This window comes from Balaenoptera acutorostrata, chromosome 3 (assembly GCF_949987535.1).
Source record: "Balaenoptera acutorostrata chromosome 3, mBalAcu1.1, whole genome shotgun sequence".
Taxonomy (NCBI): Eukaryota; Metazoa; Chordata; class Mammalia; order Artiodactyla; family Balaenopteridae; genus Balaenoptera; species Balaenoptera acutorostrata.
Genome location: NC_080066.1, coordinates 163,258,438 through 163,280,089, shown reverse-complemented (window position 1 = coordinate 163,280,089; position 21,652 = coordinate 163,258,438). Strand labels below are relative to the sequence as shown.

Here is a 21,652-nt window from a genome sequence, read left to right as displayed (position 1 = left end):
ATTAAACCATGCAAGTTTAGAATCTGTTGCAACCTTCGCATGCACTTTGCTGCATTCAATGTGCAAATCATGAGGACTAGGGTGGATCCTGCTTTGTGGAGACAGAGTGACTAACGATCTATGATTCCTAGTCTTCTTTTCTCCTCTCTGGAGGGCCCTCATTCCTCAGATATCGCCATCAGGAAATAATGTGCCTAAGATAAAATAAACAAAACAAAAACGAAGAGCAACAACATGAAAAAGAGGGCAAACACACAGCACTGTCACAAGTTCTTTGCTTTGCTCTCTTTAATTCTGCCAGGAAAGAGACACAAAGTTAACACTGTAAGTTAAATTTCTCATTTTATGGAAACCACATCTGCGTGAACATCTACTTAACTGATGGTTTTACTCGGTGCCAAGAGAGATACTTCATCAAGCAAAATTATTCCTTCTTTAAACAGACCTTTGAGTGTGGCATTTGAAACTGCCTCATGTGAGGTTTGGAGAGCTTGATGTTGATCAGGGTTGGGTTAACTAAAAGCCTTTTGCCTGACAAACCTTCTTACAGTAAGGCAGAATGGTGATGGTTGTTATTTTTTCCCCATTGAGCCACCAATCTATAGGCATGGAAAGCACTTCTGAGGAAGCAGCCCCTATCACTAGATTATGAATCTTCTTGTTTTCCAGAATTGTCCAGCACACTTATGTACTTATTCATTCAATTACATGTATGCAGAACCTGGGGCATTGAGCACTATTGTTAGTACCAGGGAGATGGGATGAATGAGCCAAGGTTTTTGGGTCTACTGGGAGAGACAGACACGTTACAATACAACACCAACAGGGAACTAATAAGGTGACAAACAAAATGCTCTAGAAGCCCAGAGAAAGTAATGACTAATTTTGACTGGGAGGGAACGTGTCATTCCTGTGTGTCTTAAAGGAAAAGAGTTTGCCAAATGGAGAGTGAGTAGGTAATAGTCTATGTAAAGGGTAAACAGCATGGGGAAGGCTAACTATCAAGAGGTCTTGCCATCTTTGGAGCATGGGTGCTGAGGATGGGTGCTGGAGAATGAGGTCTGAGTGATGCTTGGGACCCAGATTGTCACGGATCTCACGTGTCATGAAAACAAGTTTGGATGGGCTTTATCCAGGGGGACAGGAAATCCAAATCATAGGACTAGTATTGTAATGTGATTTGCTTTCTTAGGGGATTAACTCCGGGGTCACCAAGAATGGTACAGACAGACGGTGGAGAAACCACACAGGAGACAGTGGCTACCAAGAGTGAAACCAGCCCTGACATCTGGTCCCTCAGAAGGTTCCCCTAGAAGAGTTGGGTTCAATGGAGCAATAGTTCCTATGGGGCAAAATATATGGGAAAAATACTTTCAGAAATTCACAAGTTACTCTAAACCAGACAACTATAAAACCACGGAGTCTCTGGGTCGGAAAAAATTCTAAAAATTATCAGTGAGTGATCTCCAATCCCAGGAACTTTTGAACATCCACATTCCCAGGCTTCATCACAGACTTAAAATATCGGGATCTCCAGGCCTCGGGCCCAGAAACATGGATTTTTAACCAGCTCCTTCAGTTCATTCAGATGGATGAGTCTAGTTTGGAAAAGGGCAACTCTAGGTCAATCCATTAGATTTCCTGGGGAGGAGGGATGAGGTCTTCTTTGAAAGAGTATCCCAAATGCTCAGAACAAAACTTAGCATGGTGCCTGGCACATGGTAAAAAATCAACCTTTGTCAAATCCCCAGTTACAAGCTTGTGACTTGAATGGATGTCTGCCTTGCATTCCTTTGGGACTCAGAGATTATGAGAATTGAGCTTTAAATTCCATTGCTGTCAGCACTATTTGACTGGTTCCTTACCTATTTGGGTAAAAAAAATATATATATTTTAAACCATTTCCCAAAGAATTTTAATCTCTCTTACATGTTCTAAAGAAGCAAAACAAGGTCTTATTGTTTTATGTGGGGTGGAATGTTGGTTCTAAAGCTACTTACTAAGAAGTGAAGAGCTTGCAGAATACACTCTAGTGCCTGCTTCTCTTCTCCAATGTGATTGATTATATGTATATGTGTTGCATATATATGATGTGATTTTAACAGGAAAACCTTCTGTGTTTCCAAACTTGGAAGCTGGGGGTTCCTAACATCTTCTTAAATATAACCTTCCTACATCAATTTACAGATTCATAGTGCTAAAAAAAAAAAAAAAGAACCAAGTCTCAACTGCTCAGTAGAATGCAAAAATTATACTATATATACATGTAATCATAATGATAACTGAAAAATAACCCCAGCATTGTGTATTTGAGCAGTGCCTTTGAGTGCTGTTCAGGAGTGTCTCACACAGAAGCAGTAAGAAGCTCCTTTACTTAAATTAATTGAAAATGGCTTTCTGAAAGAAATCCTTCCACATGGAAATGATAACCCAAGAGCATCATTCTGATTCGAGCCTCTACCATTACACAAGCAAGGTATAATCATTCTGTAAGCACAGAATAAGCATTATATAAACAGAGCAATGATTTACATGTTAATCTTCTACAATAAAATATCTTCTTGACTCTGCCAAGAGTCATGTGCGAGATGGATTGTGTGAAGCAAGTGTTTAAAATGCATTCTGATAGAAAAATCTCCGTAGACTGGCAGAGGAATCATAACCTCGGCTCACTGTGTCCAGGGTCACAGTCTAGACGTGGGGCTTGTTGCAAGCTGCAGGTACTGTCACCCTGGAAGGGGGCATGGAGGTGAATGGGGGGGGCGGGGTGCCAAAGGCTATGCTTTCAATGACCAAAAACATTGCAAGTCAGGCAGGACCCAGCTGACACCACCTTTTGATTCCCCAAACTGAGGCCTCTTTTCTGCCCTCCGTCCCTTCCCTCTGTGCCCTCTCACACCATCAGCCCACACTGTATCCCACTAGCCATGAGCCCATTCTGCCACTATGTGGAGAGCGCTTTCCTTTGCTGTCCCCTCATGCTCTGTTATGTGCATAAATAACGAAATTGTCTTCTGCAGAAGCTGTATCCTGTTAATGAACAGGTTCAAAGCGTCAAAAGCCTTCTTCGGGATTCCAGGGAAATGCAGAGGTATGTGTAGAGGGGGAGAGTAACATAATGGAATCATTATCATTTCAGAGAAAGAAGGATCTGCAGTCAGCATTTATTAAGCCTCTACTGTGTGCCAGACAGGCAGACATTTTACATAATTATCTCAATCCTCAGAAGAACAGCTCTGCGACTAGAAAGAATTTCCTTCCATTTTTCCACTTGAGGAGACAAAGACTCAAAGATATTTTTAAGGTGTGCCCAAGTTTACATAATTAACAAAGGACAGAGGCAGCATTAGAACCCGAGACTCTCTCTCTCCAAATGTAAAGCTCTTTTCATGAATACTCTGTGCTCCTGGCACTGTCTTCAATCATGGATGAAACTGCCATGCAGATAGGTTTTATGTCTTCCTCTCTCCTCACCAGCCTGGGTTGCCTCCGTGGAGGGATCCTGCATTACCAATGTTTGCCTCTCCAGTCTTACTCCATGCCTGGTACATGGTAAGTGGCAAAAATTATCTCCTGAATGTATGAAAAAGCTTTCTTCATCGTCGGATGTATACCTTCTGCCTCTACAAGAATAATATCTCCTCATAAGTACCACGCCATTCACACAAAAGTATAGTCCCTCGTTACAACGTGTGTGTTTATCTATTTAGAGTTTCCCTAGGACCTATTTGGAAGTGAAAACCTCCAACCAAAAATAAGTTGGGTTATCTCATTGCTCTATTATATTAGGGGCATCTGGGCTAAATTAGCACCACCTAGCATAAGTGTAAAGTAGTGCTCCCATCCCACAGTATCTAAGCCTTAGATTTGTCTGTGCATTTCAAAGACGCACACAAACATATACTACCTCCCCCATATGTACCCACAGGTTCTTCTCATGTTGTTAGCAGAACTCTTCAGAGTAGCAGCAAACATTCTTTCTTCAAATATTATATCATTTGGCACTGCCAGAACAAAAGGTATTCAGACTAATTTTTTCAAACTATGAAAATAATTTGTCATGTACAAATATAGTTCTGTGGCCAGGTCCTTTACAAGGTACTACTAAAATGTTAATCAACTTAAAAAAGAAAAAAGCAAGCATCAGAACTCTGGCAAATAGAAAATCCAGAACTAAAAGGAACACTGTTAGATCCAGACTGTCACACATTCAAATCACTGATAGGAATATTCTCTTCTGATCAAGAATCATGACCTAATCATACGTTCTATAAATACACACTTCGCATATGTGTGTTTTCTGCAGGCTTCAGTTAAGTAACTTTAAAACAATTAAACCTTAACCTTTACAGAGGCCTACATGTATACAAATCAGGGAAGTAATATAAACATGCTCAACTCTTGGAACATTTAAAATTAAAAGTGTCTCCGGTTTGACAATTATAAAAATACAACTGAACAAAATATGAAGAAATAAGTTGTGAAGAACTGTCCCACAAGGGCTTTGTGACACTCACAAGTCAAAATAAGGCCCAGTTTTGGAGACTGTGTTGTTTCTTAATAAATGAGGCCATTTATTGGTAATGGGCTCAGGAGGCTTCCAAACTACTGACAGTCTTTTGCACTGGCCTGCCTTATTTTGCAAAACAAAAGTCTGAAAAATCATCATATATTCTAGTAATGGCTGTGTTTTCGCAAAAGGTTCATTTGGATGGCTAAAGTATAAAGCCATCCAAAAAGAAGCAACCTTACTTCAGGGAATGTTGACGGTTCCTTCCCAAAAGATCCCCAGTGGAATCCATCATGTGATAAATTCAGTTTCCAATGTCAAGCCAAGCTGTCAAGGAAGGAAAGTTTGGCCCTTGTGCCCAACTCACCACGGAAGAAGATCATGCACCATTAAATGAAAGGAGGGAGTGATGTAGAGGACCACCAGACTCTTTACTGGTTGGGTGGTATCCAGAACACTCACAAAAACAAAAGCTCCTGGAGGGCAGGGCACTCTGTCTTGGTTACCCTTCTATTTACATAAAACCTAGAACTATCCTAGCACCTGACAGTCCTGCAGTGATAAATGTTATCAATTTGAATAATGCCTCTTTATGAGAATATAACACTGAATTATTATCAAGGTATTTTCACACACATTAATCTTATCTGACCCCATAACAATGCTGTTGAACTCTGTAGAGAGGAAATTAAGTCTCCAGAAGATGAAGTAATTTGTCCAAGGTCATCAGTGTAGAAAGGAGTGTGCTGACATAAGAATGCAGGTTTTCTTTCTATAAATACATCTTCTCTTTCCTCCAAAACAGCCTCCCTATTTCTCATTCCCCATCGCAGTAAAAGTCCCAAATCACAAAGCCGACCTCATAAAATTACCCCCATCCTAACAGGCCAACATGCCTCTAGGATAATGGGGGAGAGACAGTGAAGTGTTATTTTAAAATGAAAATATTTACACAAGCGCAAGATTCTTTACAGTTTTAATTTAAGAAATCCAACTCCGATCATTTTAGGTGAGTTCGTAAAGAAGGAAACTTCTAAACTGTATCAGATAATTCAGCATCTATGTTATTAAATGTAACGTTCATGATTTTGTACAAAGTCAAATGGTTTAAAGGAGGGCTCTGTGCAGCCTTAGGTAGCCTTCAACTTCCTCCCGGCTCCTGTTACCCAATAAGAAGCCAGGCGAGTGGGGCTTTCTCAGACCAACTCACAGAAGAGGCAGTTGTGAGGAATAAATGAAATACTGTATGTGAGAACTGAAAAACATAACAGAGGAGGGGGGCGTAAATGATCAAGAGGAATATGATTTAAAGTCAATGTCATCCCTCAGGGCCTACACAGAACTTTCTGGAACCACTATGTCAAATGTTTATCCAATCTACTCCCTTAACCTTCAGCGTTTCTTTATCTAATATCTATGAGGAACATTACAAGTTCCTGCATGATTTCCTTCTTCAAAATATTCGAGTCGAAGCTCTGGAGAAAAGTGGGAGAGAAAACTACCATAGAGGTTATTCTGACACTGGATTTTCATGAAAGTGACACCCACGGGCAGCTGGGGCTAAGAGTGACACCAGCACGTGGGCCTATTTCGAGACTGATATAACTCTAATGTTTTCCATTCAGCCCTGTGACCTCTGTTGACTTCAATGGACCATATATTTGTGAACCAATTTTAGAAGCCACTGTTCTTTCACCCCCTGTGGAAGGAGCTTTCAGTGTTCTGAGGCCTAATAGTATCGATGAACTTGGAGACCTGATATTTTTCGATGGGTTTAAATCCAAAAGCCCTCAGGTTCTTAAAAGGTTCAGCTGGAAGATTCTTTTATCTGTGTGTTGAAAGCTCTAATAAAGAGAACTGAAATACAGCACACGACCTGTGAACTGAGGGGAACAGAGGACTTTTTGCCAAGTTTCTCGCACATTCCCTTAAAAGCAACCTGGGAAGAAAATGAGAAAAACTGCCCAGTTCTAATGAGCGCTGAATGGGTAAGAGCATCTGAGATTTATTTTGTGAATGCCTCAAAAAAACGGCTGAGGTCTTCAACAACTAAACTGCCAGAAAAATGTGTGCCCTTATTGAGTATCCGCAGAACAATTGATCGGTATTTAAGAATCATGAATGTGGCCTTTTGACCTCCCAAATTATACAAGGATATTTTCTTTGACCTTTCCTATGACAGATCCGTAAATGACACTGCTTTGTTCGGACAGCACATGGTGCTGTACGCTTCTGCAGAAACACATCCCACATTAAATTAAGTTAGAGGTGGTATTTGAAAAATAAATAAATAACAGAGTTCCAATTCACTGCAAATGGTACAGGAGGCCAGTAAGTGGGAAGCCTGCAAGAGAAGGACTTCTTTTAGAAAGACGTTTTACAGGACTTTTTCTGCATCATTAACTCCTCTGGAATCCTGAACATAACATGATGAATTTCCCGAGAAAAGTAGCTACTGTTTAATTTTGAATCACTTCAAAGAGCCACATTAGAAAGAATCAAAGAAAACCAAAAAGACCAGTAGATGCGAAATTCACCAAGGGGAAAAAAAAAAAAAAAACCCATGAAGGTTCTAACAGATTTTGACCATGTACTGAAAATACTGATGATTATTTTGCCAATACAGTGTTTTACTGTTCCATGCGACTGAAATAAGTCTCTGTATTCATTGGAACACAGGATATTTTTATTACAATATTTGTGTCATAGTCCTTTAAAAAGAAACATATTTCAAACCTTGAAAAGAATCTCTGTCTTAAAATGGTCCTTGATGTTTACCTGTGTATGTTTTACTATAAACAAGTATTTAGTTGGAGGTCATATTGCTGAAAGGAGTAAAAAGATACTGATAGCCTTACTCCTAGCCCCAACATGTTTTAGAAGAAAAATGTAACTTAAAAAAAAGCAAAGCAATTTGTGGAGGGTAGGGAAAAGTAAGAAAGTTGGGGTGTTATAATAGTTGTTTAAGTTTAGTAATAATAATAATAATAATAATTGGTCTTTTTAAATGTCTCTGTCATAAAACCTGCCCAAGGGAAGAGAAAGCCTCCTAAAAATTCTATATTCCCAAATACCACGCAATCAAAAACCATCTGGAAAATGCCAGATAATGGTATCCGCCCACCTAAGAAAGCCAGCAAACTTTGTCTTCAATTACCATTTAGGATAATCAACTCAAATGGAAATTTTAATTTGAAAACGCTCAGAAGACAAAGCTGGATTAGGAATCAGATTTTAAAAAGTCTCCTTAAAAGATCATCTGTTTATAGACACCCGTCTCACACCGCACCTCGCCCTTGATCTGGACCATAAATTCACAGTAGAAGCACAGCTGAACTTAAAAAGACATACATGCACTGCTACTGTGAAGTCTAGATCCCACATGTATGCTCTGGGCTTGTCTCAAGTTTCCCTTGTTACATAAGCACTTCAGGGCAATAAAATTTCACTTACATCCAGCAGTATTGTGAGTCTCGAAACATTAGTCTACCTGACTGTACTATCCTTTTATTGGCAGTGGACAGCACTGGTGTTTTATTTATGTTGATCACATTGTCAATGCTGTATGGAATAACCATTTAGTAGCCTATTAGCCTGTAACATTTTTATTACCGTTGTTAAATATCATTACCCATTCTGAACTCTGTATTAGAAATATCAAGTCCGAAAATCTAAATACTCAGAGAGAACTACAGAGCTGTTGGGTTCTCCCCCGCACACACACACATAATCTGTCGAGTCTGATGAGAAGAAAAACAATGAGTGCTCACTTCTCACAGACAGAGGTCACTAATGGCCTGAATTTGAATCACTGTGGCAGAAACCACAAAGTTAGTAATCTAGTGAAAAATGAACTTGAATTGAAATGAAAGATACCAAAAGATGGTTATCCAGAAAGGTCTAACTGGAATGGAAATAAGATTACATCACCTTGACCTTTTTCGAATCTTCTAAGTAGAGCAAAACCGAGAGCCACCCGGCACCCTTGCTGGTTTTTACCTTCAGACACTAGGGACCGCAGAAGTGGCAGTTCTTCCTTGTAGAGTGAGTACAAAGCTGAAGAGTCAGACAGATCAGATGCTCACACTGGTTCTCTACAGAATAAGGCTTCTGCACTTGTACATACTTGAGCCTTTCTTGAAACCACAGCTTCAAACTGGGAAGATATAGGATTGCTTTGGGGAGATATGTCTAAATCCTAAATCAAACTCTCCAGCAGGCCAGAATATAAACGTAACGGGTATCAGAGGAGGTTCAAATTAGATCCAGGCGGTCAAAGTCAAACTCAAACTCGGATAAGAGCACATCATCTGAAACCTAGCATACAGGAAAAACCATGCCTGCTTTGGGAAACCCAAGGCAGCCCAGCATGGTGTCATTTGGGAATCTACTTCTTCTGTAAAAAGCATCCCCTGGAATTTCTAAAACTGCAATGAAACTACTGAAGTGTTAAGACACAGGCATTTTTTAAAAAACCAGCATTCCTTCCATGCTAGGTTTGTAATAGGTCTGCTACAGTACAGCTAGCTCAAGTCTTTTTACAATTTCTTGTACCTGCTGCCAGAGGTATGGACTAATGTTTGAAATTTCATCTTCCAGCCTCCTCCAGTCACAGATATTTGCAGCTCAACATGACAGTATGGTGTTGCACTGTCACCTGTGATTATTAAAAATCCATAAATGGTTTTGAGGTTTCTGATGAGGCGAGGAAGAAAAGTTGTATTTCGCGGACTAGTGACACTGTGGGAAAATAAGCAACTTTTCATGCTATGCATGAAAGATTGATTACCCAAAGATTGATTCTCATCTAACATGGTGGCCTGTCGATCTTATGTATCTGGCGCATGTTGCTCAGTGATTTAAAAAAAAAAAAAAAAGTCCAGTTCTAACACTTCAGATACTGATCTAAAATTTTACATTCACACTGATTTATACTGCAAAAACCAAATACATGCCTGGACAAATGCCAACCTGCATTCTATTTACCTCAAAATATCTGGGGGATCCTTTCTTTGGAGATGTAATAAAGTCACACCGCTAAGTCCACAGACAATATCGGTCCCGATATGGAAGGTAGCCTTCATATTACCTTTTGCCTGGGAGAAGTTAGACATAATAAATTTAGCAATAAGCCTGTGAGCGAGTGGACATGCCCCAAAGCTCCCTGACCCTGGGTGATTAAAGAGTCTCCCAGCTGAGCGGGGAGCAATAGCTCCCATTTAGAAGAGGCTTTGCACAGCAAATGCAGCATGTAAAGAAATCTAATCAGCACCTTGCACTCCTGCGCGAGCATTTACACAGATTTGTGCCTTGCACTTGATTAGCTTACTGTAAGCTTTACAAAAGATTTCCTCCACTAAAATTAATCAGAAGCTCTTGGAGACTGATTTCCATTTACGAGAGACGCCACGATGAGTTTCCAGGTGAATAAATAATGATCATAATAAAGAAGACAGAGCAGCAAACATTTAGCTGCTTCGAAACTCAAACTCGACTGGGGGAAAGGGGACGTCGGGGAGTTGAGGCTGAAACCTTTTTGCTCTCAGAGTGAAACGCAGGAGCTATTTTATTAGCGTTAAGGAAGGCTGCTGCCCAGGAAACGTGACTGTTTTCTCTCCGCTGCCCCCGCCTTAGTGCACAAACGCGACCACTCACTCCCCCCAAGCCCCGGTGCATCAGGCCACCGAGGAAAACCGGCCTCTCAGCAACACCACTAACCCCCTAAACACACTTACACAGGCTGACGATCACTGCAGATTCACACCACCAATGGTTAACGTGTTTCATCTCACCCTTCAATCAAAATGTGACTTCGAAAGTTCCTATTTTATGAAGCCAGAGATGAATGCAAGGAGGGAGGGAGGGCTCTTAGGATGTTAAAAAGGGGAAGGATAAATTTTCCCCTTTGCTTGAAATTTTCCCACTCACCCCCCCCCCATTTTCTTTCCTGCACCAGCTAAACCGGGCAGGCGAACGAGAGTGGGTTCGTATCATTTTTTAAAAGATACTAAATAAGGGTGAGAGAGTGGGAGGGTGAAGGTGGAGTGAGTGAAATCTACGCATCATCTCTCTGGATTGAAGAATACTAAAAGCCACTGACTAAACATTCTAAATTTCCTCCGAGCTACACGATGAGGCACCAGCTGGGGCCGAGGGCTCCCATCCATTCCCAGGCGAGATTCGCCTCCCTGCACAGCTGCCCACTCTGCGCAGAGAAGCGCCTCGATCCCGCTATAACGTTCCAGTAGATCTCCCCGTGCTAGCTGCCCATTCCTGGGATCTTCAACTTCGCCTCCCTCTTACTTTCAGCCAGATCTGGAAAGGCGCTAGGAGGGAGCAGGAGCCCAGCGGGCAGGCAGGGAAGGAGAGGGTTGGGGGTGTGCGTTACCTGCGAAGCTTCTTGAGGTCTCCTTCCAGCCCTGGTAGTAATCCCGCTCAGCGTCGCGTCCTCCCCCAGATCCAAACTTTTGCTCGGTCCTCCGGGTGGTGGCGGCGGCGACGGAGGCGGCTGCCGGAGCCCGGCCCTGTCGCCCGCAGCGTCGGGGCGCCGGGATGCGAAGGCCGGAACCTCAGAGCGGCGCGCGCCTCCCCGCAGCCGGCCGGCGCCCGGGCGCCCCGCTCGCCTCGCTCGCTCTCGCCTTCCTCCCCTACGGAGCCGCGGCATCGTCTTCCCCCGTCCTCCAACACCTCCGCCTCCAGGGCTCGACCATGCCACTTTCTCTCGGCTCCGGCCGCCGCGGCCCCCGCCTCCTCTTCTCCTCTGCCTCCCCCCTCTCTGCCTCGGCAGAGCCCACGAGTCCCGAAAGAAGGCGGGGGAGCCGGCAAGGCGGCGGAAAGCTGCCCCGCAGCCCCGAGGCTCCTCGGACACGGAGGACCCCGGGGGGCAGCCGGAGAGCCGGGCGGGCGCGCGCGCCACAGACGCCTGTGCGCAGACCGCGCGGAGCCCGGCGTGGGGCGCTGCGCGGGGTGCGCGGGGGCGGCCGCGGGGCTCACTCCGAGGGCTGCGCAGCTCGGCGTGGGTGCGGAGGCTGCTCCGACCTTACTGCCGCCTCGACCCAACCCGGCCCGGCTAATGTAGGCGCCGCGACCCCCACCCCCACCCCGTCTGACACCCCCGGGAGGTGTTTACAGTAATGAAGGCGCGGGATCGCCTCCGCCGCTCCCGCACTCCTCCTCTGCCTCGGTCCCTCGCGCTCTGGCGCGCTCCCCTCGTCGAGTCTTCTTTCTCTCCCTCCCTCCCCTACTCCCTCCCTCTCGGAGCCCCTCCCACATTTCTGGTTTAAAGAATGCTTGGGAGGCGCGGCTGCAACTCAAAGCTTTCCAAGAGGCAAAGTCAGCCTCGGCTTTTAACCCTGTCCTCCCTGAAGAGAGTTGCAGCGCGAGCGCCAAGGCTAACAACGCGGATGCTACCCAGACCGTGCACGCCTTCCCCTCTCTCTCTCTACCCTGCACCCTCCCACCCCCAGCTCTGAAGGATAGTGCCACCATCTGAGCGCCAAAAGTTGATTTCCCCCTGCCCGCCCGGGGTTGTACATCTAAGCCAGAGGATCTATTACTTAGACACTGAGAAACGATCGAAACGTCACATTAGAGGGTAGAAATATATCACAAGTCTCTCAACCAAGATGGCGTAATTTAAAATGCAGGCAACCTTGGTGATTTGCCCCCCGCCCCATCACTAGTTCCCTGATCCCGGATCTTCTTAAATAACTCAATAGGGAAAATAATTCGAAGTTTCATATAATTATTTTAAGCCACCCATTTTCTTCCTTCACCCTGGCCGGTGGAAAGAGCGTTGTTCACTTGCCCCATAGATTACAACGAACAACCAAATTCAGCCTCAGAGATTTAGAAAACAGGTTTGACAGCGGAAAAAAAAAAAAAAAAGCCTGATTTGCATACAGGCTATGTCTCCACTTCGCAATCTTTTGCAAAGGTTAAAGAGTAATGTAAGGAGAACTAGGTGCACGTCTCTCTTGAAAAAGGTTAAAAAAAAAAAAAAAGCTTCTGGTTTTCTCCTCTCATTTCATTGCCGCTCATCCTGCCTCCAGTAAGTTGCTGTCATGTTTTAACAAGTCTGGAGAGAGGCTAAATCTGAACAGAAGAGGGAGAGCGAGTTCGCGCCAAGCGCTGCACTGCGCTGAGACGCGCCGTCGGTGGGGCCAGGCGAGAAGCAACCAGCGAGCTTGAAACTGGCTTAGGACCAGCTCCCTAGGGATCCTCTCGGTTATCGCGGCAGAAGTGTTAGGCAGGGGCGGTGGCCACAACCAGCTCGGGATGAGTTCTCCGTCCTCAGTTCAAAGTCTGAGTCACTTGGCACCACTTTCCTAATTGTTTTTATTTCCTTCGCATCCCCGTTGTGTCTACCGCCTTCACGTTTTTTGAGCGCCTAAATCGCGTTAAGCGGCCTTGGAGAAACGCTTGATTTGCCTCTCAAACACAAACCACGCACGGATCCACCCAGACGCACGCCCGAGACGCACGCTGGCACACGCGCGCACACACACGCACACACGACCCGGGGTCGTGCCCGCGGGTCGCTCCTCCTGTTGCATCCTGAGAAGGTGTCTAGGAAAATGCTTTGACTTACAGATGCAAAGCCGCTCTTCTCCCCAAACTCATTATGTGACTAATAAATATCGGGTGGGGGGAGAGGCTGAGGGAGTTAATTGAACCAGGACTGAGAGTGAGTGCCATCTTGCTGGGAGGTTCCAGGAGTAAAGCTCCAGGGACGACAGCAACGGTGGCCTCTGCCTCCACCAGCAGCTGCCGCCTTCCGGAGCCCCAAGCGCTCCAGGAGTTTACCGGGCATCACGTGTGGGTCCAGCCCGCCCCAGTCACCCTCTTTCCGGATACTTCCTTTCCCTGGTTAGTGCCCGCACCTCAACTAGCAGCCTTGATCTTGGGCCTGATTACAAATGAGAACCGACCGAGACAGCGCTGAAAGCGCGAGGACGAGCCCGGGACTGGTCTGCGTGGCGGAGGGATCTTTCCAGGCGGCTCCCACCCCTCCCTGGGACTCCGTGGCAGCTGGCAAGGCTCCACTCCCGCGCTCCTTGCTGTCGCCTCGCCCCTAAACCCAGCGTTGGGAGGCGTTATCCACCCCCTCCCCGCGCCCCACGCACGCGGAGCCGGGAACGCAATCCCAGTTCAGCCTGGTGGGCTCCTCCCGCCTTCACCGTCACCACTGGCGCGCCTACAAGACACGCAGGCCGGAGCTCAGTGCCAGGCTACTGAAGACCAGTAGGGCTGGAGAAAGACTTTGTTTGGGGAAAAGTAACCCCTTCCCCAACTCGAAGGAAAACGAACCAGCACCCTCCGCATCTTCTTAGCCACTAATGGATCCCCGATTGCGGGCAGGGGGCGGGCTGGTGGTTTTAGACGCAACCGCTGGATAATAACGCTGGTGACATTAACAGCAGATGGAGTGGGCGCAGGGGTGGGGGACTAGGGGATTGATACTCTTGGAAGTTAGCATTCATTCAGGGGAAATGAGAGGTTGGATTCAGGCAAGCTTAGTGGATCTAGAAATCCCAATTTAGGATCGATGCTCCAGCTGGCTAGCTAATTTGTGTTTTGACCCAGAGCTCAGTTAGGAAACTCCTTAGAGGAGGTAGATTCGACCTGCAATTAGACTTCTCTTCCCTAAAATCAGGGGCGAGTTAAGCAGTCTGTTCTTTCTATGGATGAAAGATAAAGCCTAAAACATCCCACCCCGATGACCACCCCCAGCTGATTTCTAATCCCCCTTAAGAAACCTCGTGGTGCTCGCTGAGCAGCAGCCAGGTCGGTTACTGGAAAGTCCACCTGGCGCCTCAGTCCCTTTACCTGGAGGCCGCGGCTTCTCTCAGTGGGCTCATCCGAATCCGACAGGGTCGGGGAGGTGGAAAGGCAAGAAGCTGGCTCGGCAGCAGCGGGGCTCCCGGGGCATGGTATTATTTTAGGGGTCGCCGCCAAGGTCCCTCCTGCCCATCGTTGAGAACTGCCAACCTGCTCCCCGGGCTGGGTGGACACGGCGGCGGGCGCGGAGCTGCAGCCTCGCAGCTCCCTGACGCACGGGACCGAGGGTCAGAGACGCCCCCGGGGCGGGAGCCGCGCAGCGCCTGGCTCGCAGACTGCGGCCACTGGTATCATCTCCGAGCCCCCTCCTCTTCGGTGACAGTGGAAGATGCCAAACTCGCAAGTGACGGCCACAGGTTTCGAACGTACAACTAACTACAAGGTACCCAGCCTGAGACTGTAAGCTGTTTTTCCCCTCCCCCGCCTCTCCCTCCTACCAGGGAGGGAACTGACTTAACCCTGTGTGCGCCCTACACTCCCCGGAGAAGCTGTAATCGACCAGGAAACCGCAGGCGGCGGTTCCCGGGGAGAGAGCTTTGTTCATGTGCGATTCCAGTGGGTGTGTTGCTGTCTGGGGACACTCGCGTAGCAAGACACCAGTGGCCGGTTTCCAGCGCCAGACTTCGGCATGGGAAGGAGCCCTAGCGTTTCATCCGGACCAGACCCAGCCCTCGGAATCTATTTTTTGCCTACAGTTACCAGATTTATTAGAGTTGCCAGCGAAGTTGGGTTTTATTCCTTTATTCCCCGCCCCCACCCTCCGGACCCCCGGATTACTTCCTTTCCTAGACGATGCTTTTGAAGTTGTGGGACTCTCTGCTCCTTCTAGCTCTAGCTTTTAACTGTTTTGCGAGTGCGAGACGAATTGTTGAAGGCACCCAGCCACTCACGCCAAATTTAAATGAAACCGCAAGGAAAGTTGCCTCCCAGTCGCCCACCACCCAGTGTCTGCAGAAGCCAAATATAATAATCTTATATTCAAATAAGATTAAGAGACCAGAAGATGGGGGGCGGGGGGGCGGGGAGGTGAGGGATTTTTGAGATGTGAATGGGGAAATAGGTGCGGGCTGGGGGGAGGGGGAGAGAGAGAAATCCTCAGAATGGAAAAAACGGGAAACACAAACAAGAATGACGATGCAGAAAATATATCTGAGTCCCAACTTTGAAAGCAGCAGGTTAACTTTAAGAGCCTGGATTTTAATAAACATTATTTCCCCAGTTCCTGAGAGAGAGAGAAAGAGCGAGAGAGAGAGAGAGAGAGAGAGAGAGAGAGAGAGAGAGAGAGGGAGAAAATATGAATATGAGCCTCCTCCGCCTTGGCCACCCAGATGCTTTGCATTTTGTAAACATCTTCGACTACTTGCTCTGGACTCCCAAGAAGTTAACTGGAGTTGGAGGCGAGTCATCTCATGGACGCAGAATGGAAGCTTAGACAAGAGAAAACTGAGGGCAGAACGCCTCTGCTGCCACCGTCATATCCCAAAGAGCCAGAACGTCGCCCAGAGCGCAAACTCAGACGTCTTCAACCGATTCCTTCTTTCTCCATCTGCGTTTCGAACTAAAGAAAGAACGAGCCTTTAAAAATCATTCAGAGAGTAACACTTGAATCTTGCAGAACCTGAGGTATTTTAAATAGGGAAAATGTTTAAATAGAGAAAATCCACGGGATAAATGTTCTAATTTCTCTCTGCTACATAATAGCCATTTCAAATGCCTCTCTGAGCCAGGCCAGCCCGCCGAGTCAATGGGGACGCTGTTTCCAGCCAGCCGGGTGCAGAATTCCGTTGTAAATCCTTCTAGTTTGCCAAGGTGGCAGCAAAACATAGGGATAGCTCCTCAAGCCGCAGAATCAACACGGGTGACCACATTTTAGAACAAATATTCATCTACCTGCTTTTTAAACATCCAACTTAGTGTGTGTAAGTGTACATAAGTATCTACACGAGGTTCTTCCTTTGAAACCTTGATGTGAGATAACGGTATTACTATTTCATCTTTAAGAATACATTTTTGTTTAAAGGCAAACGGAACCCTGTTGAGGTTGTGCTTTCTGTTTTATGCTTCGGGGAAATGAATAAGACTGAGAAAGGGAGAGGGGGTGGTGCAGATCTACAGAATTTGTATGTTAGATTATTGCTGTTTCTGAAGTATAAGAAGAGAATGTCATATGAGAATACTCCCTATTAAAGACGATTGGTGCAGTTATTTAATCAGGACAAGGAAAATGAAGTATGGAAAATATCACACCAAATGTATGAACAGAATCACTGTTACAAATTTCTTAGGCATATGACCCATGAGTCAGCTCTAGAAATGCATGATGGCGGGGCCAGAGGAAGCAGAAGAATGTGGTTCAGGGTCTCCAGGGTATAATAATTTTGCAGACTCACAAAACTGTGATAATTAGGTTACTTTATTTTTATAGGGAAACTATCACTAATGTAGAAGGGTAGAGAAGGAGAGAAACAAAAAGCAAATCTGTGAGCTTCAAAAACCAGAAAGTCAGCTTAGTTACGCTTAGGACTTCAATCTTCAGTGGAGTTTTCAATTGAACTTTGATTGTCATCTCAAATCCTTTAGCCCCCCTCTCCATGTTTCTTGTACCCTTCCCCATTTGCACATGAACATTGACTTGGTGAAAGTAAAAATAACATAAGATTTGGATTCACAAGATCATGGTTTAAGCCCAAGGAACTAAAAATTTTGATCCCGGGTAAGTCAGCTTCAAGCCACTGTTTACTTGTATATGAAATGGACATAAAAATACTCGTTCTACCAGCTTTATATACCGTCAGGTCGTGAGTCAGTGTGTGTGAAAGTGCTTTAGAAATTTTAGTTGTTGTTATTGCTAACAGTATTATCATTACATCACACAGTCCCAGCCTTCAAAACATAGGAAAATGACATCAGTCTAAACATAGTTTCCCCTAACATCATCTTACATTACCTTGGCACGTTTATCAAAAGGAAGAAACCAACACTGTTATATTGCTACTAACTAAACTCCAGACTTCATTCCTATTTCGTTAGTTTTTCCACTAATGTCCTTTTTCTGTTTCAGGATCTCATCTAGGGTACCACATTGCCCTTAGCCATCGTATCTCCTGTGCTCTGTGACAGTTTCTGAGTCTTTCACTGTTTTTCATGACCCTGAGAGTTTTGAATGAGTAATGGTCAGGTATTTTGTCTCTCGGTTTGGGTTTGTTTGATGTTTTCTCATGACTAGACCCCAGATTAGACTCTTAATTATGGGTTTGGGAAAGAATGCCATGGAGGTGGAATGTCATTCTCATCACATCATATCAGGTGGTACAAGATATCAGCATGACATCACTTATGAAAAAGTCATCACTCCTTAAGGTATTGTGTGCAAGGTTTCTCCACGGTAGAAGTATTTGCCCATTTCCATACTCTATTGTTTGGAAATGAGTTACTAGTTCCTGCCCACACTCATGAATTTAGAATTTTTAAAGGAGCAAGGTAAGTGTTTAGGGCAGCTCATAAACACCCGAAATATCAAATTCATCCAGGAATAATCTCCCAGGAAATTCCTCCTGTATTATATGTCCTTAGAAAAGTCCAACGGTCTCCTCTTGGGTATGTATTTTTAACCCATCTTTACTCCATACTTTACAGTCCCCAAACCTAGTCATTCTCCAAATCCTGTTCTTTTCTAACGTCCCTTTCCTTTCCAATCCAAACCAATGCCACATGTGGTTGGTTCAGAATTCCAGCTTCCATATGGAAAGACGACATTCATGACTTCTTACTCCTCTCTTTTTTTCATGGTTTTCTGATAGTATGGTGTTCATTTCATTCTCCCTCAAAGCCACAGTAGCTATCTTCATATTTGTCTCTGGACTAGATCTAAGTGTCTCAAAGAATTGAGTTGGTCTTACTTTTCTGTTTTCCTGGTAAATACTCAAAATACATGTGTTGACTTCATGAGTTAGCTCCTCCAGCAGGTAGAGAGAAATGCATTCTTTCTCCTACGATGAGAACCATCATAAGGAAATCCATGATTAACATACTGGGGAGAAGTGGCTTTTCATTTTTCTCATGAGTATAAAATACTCCTAATGTGTGACACCCTTTTTGTGAGTGCAGCTTGGTTCATGTGATTCGGTGACACTGAAATGAACACCCTTCTGATTTTGAAACACCATTTTACAGTATGTGGTTCATCCATTCATCCAACAGACATTTGTAGAAAACACAAAACAAGTAGCAGGCATATACTGAATAGACTCAGTTCCAATCCTGTCAAAACGCTCAGTCTGGTGGAGACACATAGACAAATAATTATATACTCATTAGGTAAATATAACAATTTAGGTGTATGCAAAATACTTCAGTGCCCTGAAACAGATTCTCTCTAGAGGGAAGACCTCATCCAAGGGATGAGGAGGCTCTTTTGACAAGGTATTGATTTTAGAGGGGACTTTGCAGCTTTATTTTATATCCAGCCTTGTGCATGCGGCAACCCCAGGTACCAGCTAGAGTCCCTCGTCTCCTGGGAAGCTCTTTGGGCCCAGAAATGGGAAATCAGTGTGGAAGTAATTTCTTGAATATCCATTTCTCCAAGCCTTGGTTTCTTTGACTTTCCATGAAAGTTACAAGATGATTATGCGTGAACAAAAACAGAAGGTACATACTGACAGGAAACAAAAGCATGTTAAACCATGGAGATTTCCCCTTACATAAACCTGCCATTTGTTAAGCAGTTGCTCTCTGTTCCAAAAGGAAGCTGGTAAAAAACCTGAAGCAAACACTCTCCAACAGCACTGGGAAAGAATAAGTCAGGGAAATGCTTTTTTAACAAGGGTATAGGAGTGATGTAAAGATCTAAGCCTTTTTAAGAAGAGATGAAAGATCTACCCAGGGATTTATTCAAACCTGGTCAAAACTATTGTAGAAAATGTTACTGAGCCTTCCATATCTGACTGTAGTACTGATGAAGACAGAGGTGCTATTTTAATCTGAGGAAACAAAGTCAATTGAATGAGTTTATGAGATTCTGAATTGGAATATATATTTGTATACATTTACATTTATATGTATATATATGTATATAACTTCTCAATGCACTATATATATATATATATGCACACATATTTGTATACTTCCCACTGTCTATTAATATATTAGAAAAATAAAATTGCATTCTTTAAAAGGTCAGAGACAGTTTTCTAGACTGACTCTCTTTATGAGAACAAATATACTGTCAGTTAAGTTGTGTGTAGTTTCAACAGCCGTGAACTTGGATTTGGAAGATCGTATTATACTTTAAGCTGCTGCCACGTTATTAGGGAAATCACTTAACTGCATGAAAACTCAGTTTCTCTTCTATCAAATAAGTATAACCAAAACTATCTTCCAGAGTAGATATATAAAGAATAAATGAGGTGAGTTATTTCAAAGCTCCACAGTAAGAATAAATTCTCATTATTTATAGAATTATAGTGTTTTCCAGGACATAGTTTAATTTAATGTGAAATATATTTTGCTCTGTATAACATTAAGCCATGGGTTTTACTTGTGTTGTAGGTTTTGCTTTTCTGGTAACCTTATCTCAGAGCTTCAACGTACAGAGCTGCTAAGTTTCTGCAAAGTGTCTCTGAACAATATTTTCTGGTACCACTGTTTGCTACTAAGCTTTGAACTACTCAAAAAATGAACAATCTCAGCCTAGGGAGTTCTTAGTTTATCTTCTCACTGTATCATTAAAAAAATTTCTATAAAATTCTGTTGGCCAATTTTCTTCCAAAGTTCCTCCACTTAGCTAATAGAGGTGAACTAAAGTTTTTCAAGTGATTCTTTTATTTGTTTAGTTTTTTTGTTTGTTTTTTGTTTTGTTTTGTTTTGTTCATTCATCTTATGGTTGGGTTATTTCAGTGCTTGAGTTTTCTGGATTTAGTCATCTCATTTGCTTACTCAGTTGGAACAACTTGGATTTCATGTTTCCCCTTTTCCACTTGAAACACTTTTGAAAGGTAAAATTAACAATTTTACCTCACAGATAAAGCTAAAAAAAATCATATGTCATGAAATTAGCATTTGGTTTTCACTCTTTACCAGTAGTACAGGGGCAGAAGTTAAATTCTGCTTCCGAAAAACTGAAGAGCCATTGTGGCTCACCAGTCTGTTTTGTAGATTAACAATGGCAATGGGGCTCATTTCTCTAAAGAAGTCATTAAGACCTTGAGTTTGAAAGGTCTTCCCATTCCTTGGCATTTTGAAGAGATGTCTAGTGAATCCCAAACACAATGTCAAACAACAGAAAGAAGTAAATTGTTCTGTTATTGGATTATGTATTAATTTTTATTTTTAAGGATTCTGCTATATTTTCATGTTTATATAGTGGGGTTTCCTCTCCTTTTCACTTTAATGCTTTATAAATGGTATAGTGTTAGATTCCTAAGTGCAGCAGATACAAGAATATGGATTATAGATCAGCGTTGGTAGAAAGTCAAGCAGTCAACATAAAGAATACCTTCATTTCTTGAGCCTTTATCCCTCACAGCATTTCTAAATTAATTATTTTATCTGAGAGCTGCTGCCTTCACACACACGTCCCAGGTCACAGAACCAGTGAAGCAGCTAGTACTGCATGCCAGGTCTTGAGAAGACTGTACAGAGTTTAGCCCACAGCCCTGCTGTACATTTTATTCTCTCATCAGCAGGGAATTTTTTTCTTGTCACTTTGGATAAAACCAAAGTTTACTTAATTTTTTTCCTAAATGCCTATGAATTAAAAACAATTTTTTAAAAAAATTAAAGATTCCTTAAAAGACACAGTGTATTCCTCACATGTCTGTCTGAAGCAGACAGGCTTAAAAATTGCAGAAGTAAGCTTATAAAAGCTAAAGGAGCCTCAAGATCATTAGGGAAATGCAAATCAAAACCACAGTGAGATACCTCTTCACTCCCACTAAAATGGCAAAAAAAAGCAAACCCCCCCCCCTCAAAGCCCCACAATTACCAGCATTGGTGAGAAAGTAGATAATTTGGAAGCTTCATGCATTGCTGATGGGAATGTAAAATAGAACAACCACTTTGGAGAACAGTTTGGTGTGAAGTTTTCTTAAAAAGCTAAATATAAATTTACCATATGACCCAGAAATTCTACTCTTAGTTATATCTACCCAAGAGAAATATAAACATATATTCACGAAATACTTTCACATGAATGACCTTAGCAGCATTATTTGTAATAACTCCAAATTTGAAACAACCTAAATGTCCATCAACTGGTGAATGGTTAGGAAAATTGTGGCATATTCATGCAATGGAACACGATTT

General features: G+C 43.6%; 1 protein-coding gene across 7 annotated transcripts in view; it reads right to left on the bottom strand.

The window, feature by feature from the left end:
* FLRT2 (fibronectin leucine rich transmembrane protein 2) overlaps window positions 1-14,737 on the bottom strand; it is a 91,765-nt gene extending 77,028 nt beyond the window's left edge. For 3 of the 7 annotated variants that reach the window (XM_057543345.1, XM_057543342.1, XM_007188711.2), the window contains exon 1: window positions 10,899-11,716. The gene's annotated coding sequence lies outside the window, so the exon portion shown is untranslated. Of the gene's footprint in view, window positions 1-9,496; window positions 9,607-10,245; window positions 10,333-10,898; window positions 11,717-14,338 lie in introns of those variants that run through there. The other 4 variants (XM_057543344.1, XM_007188712.2, XM_057543341.1 and 1 more) reach the window with 3 other exon arrangements.
* Between the last annotated feature and the right edge of the window lie 6,915 nt (window positions 14,738-21,652).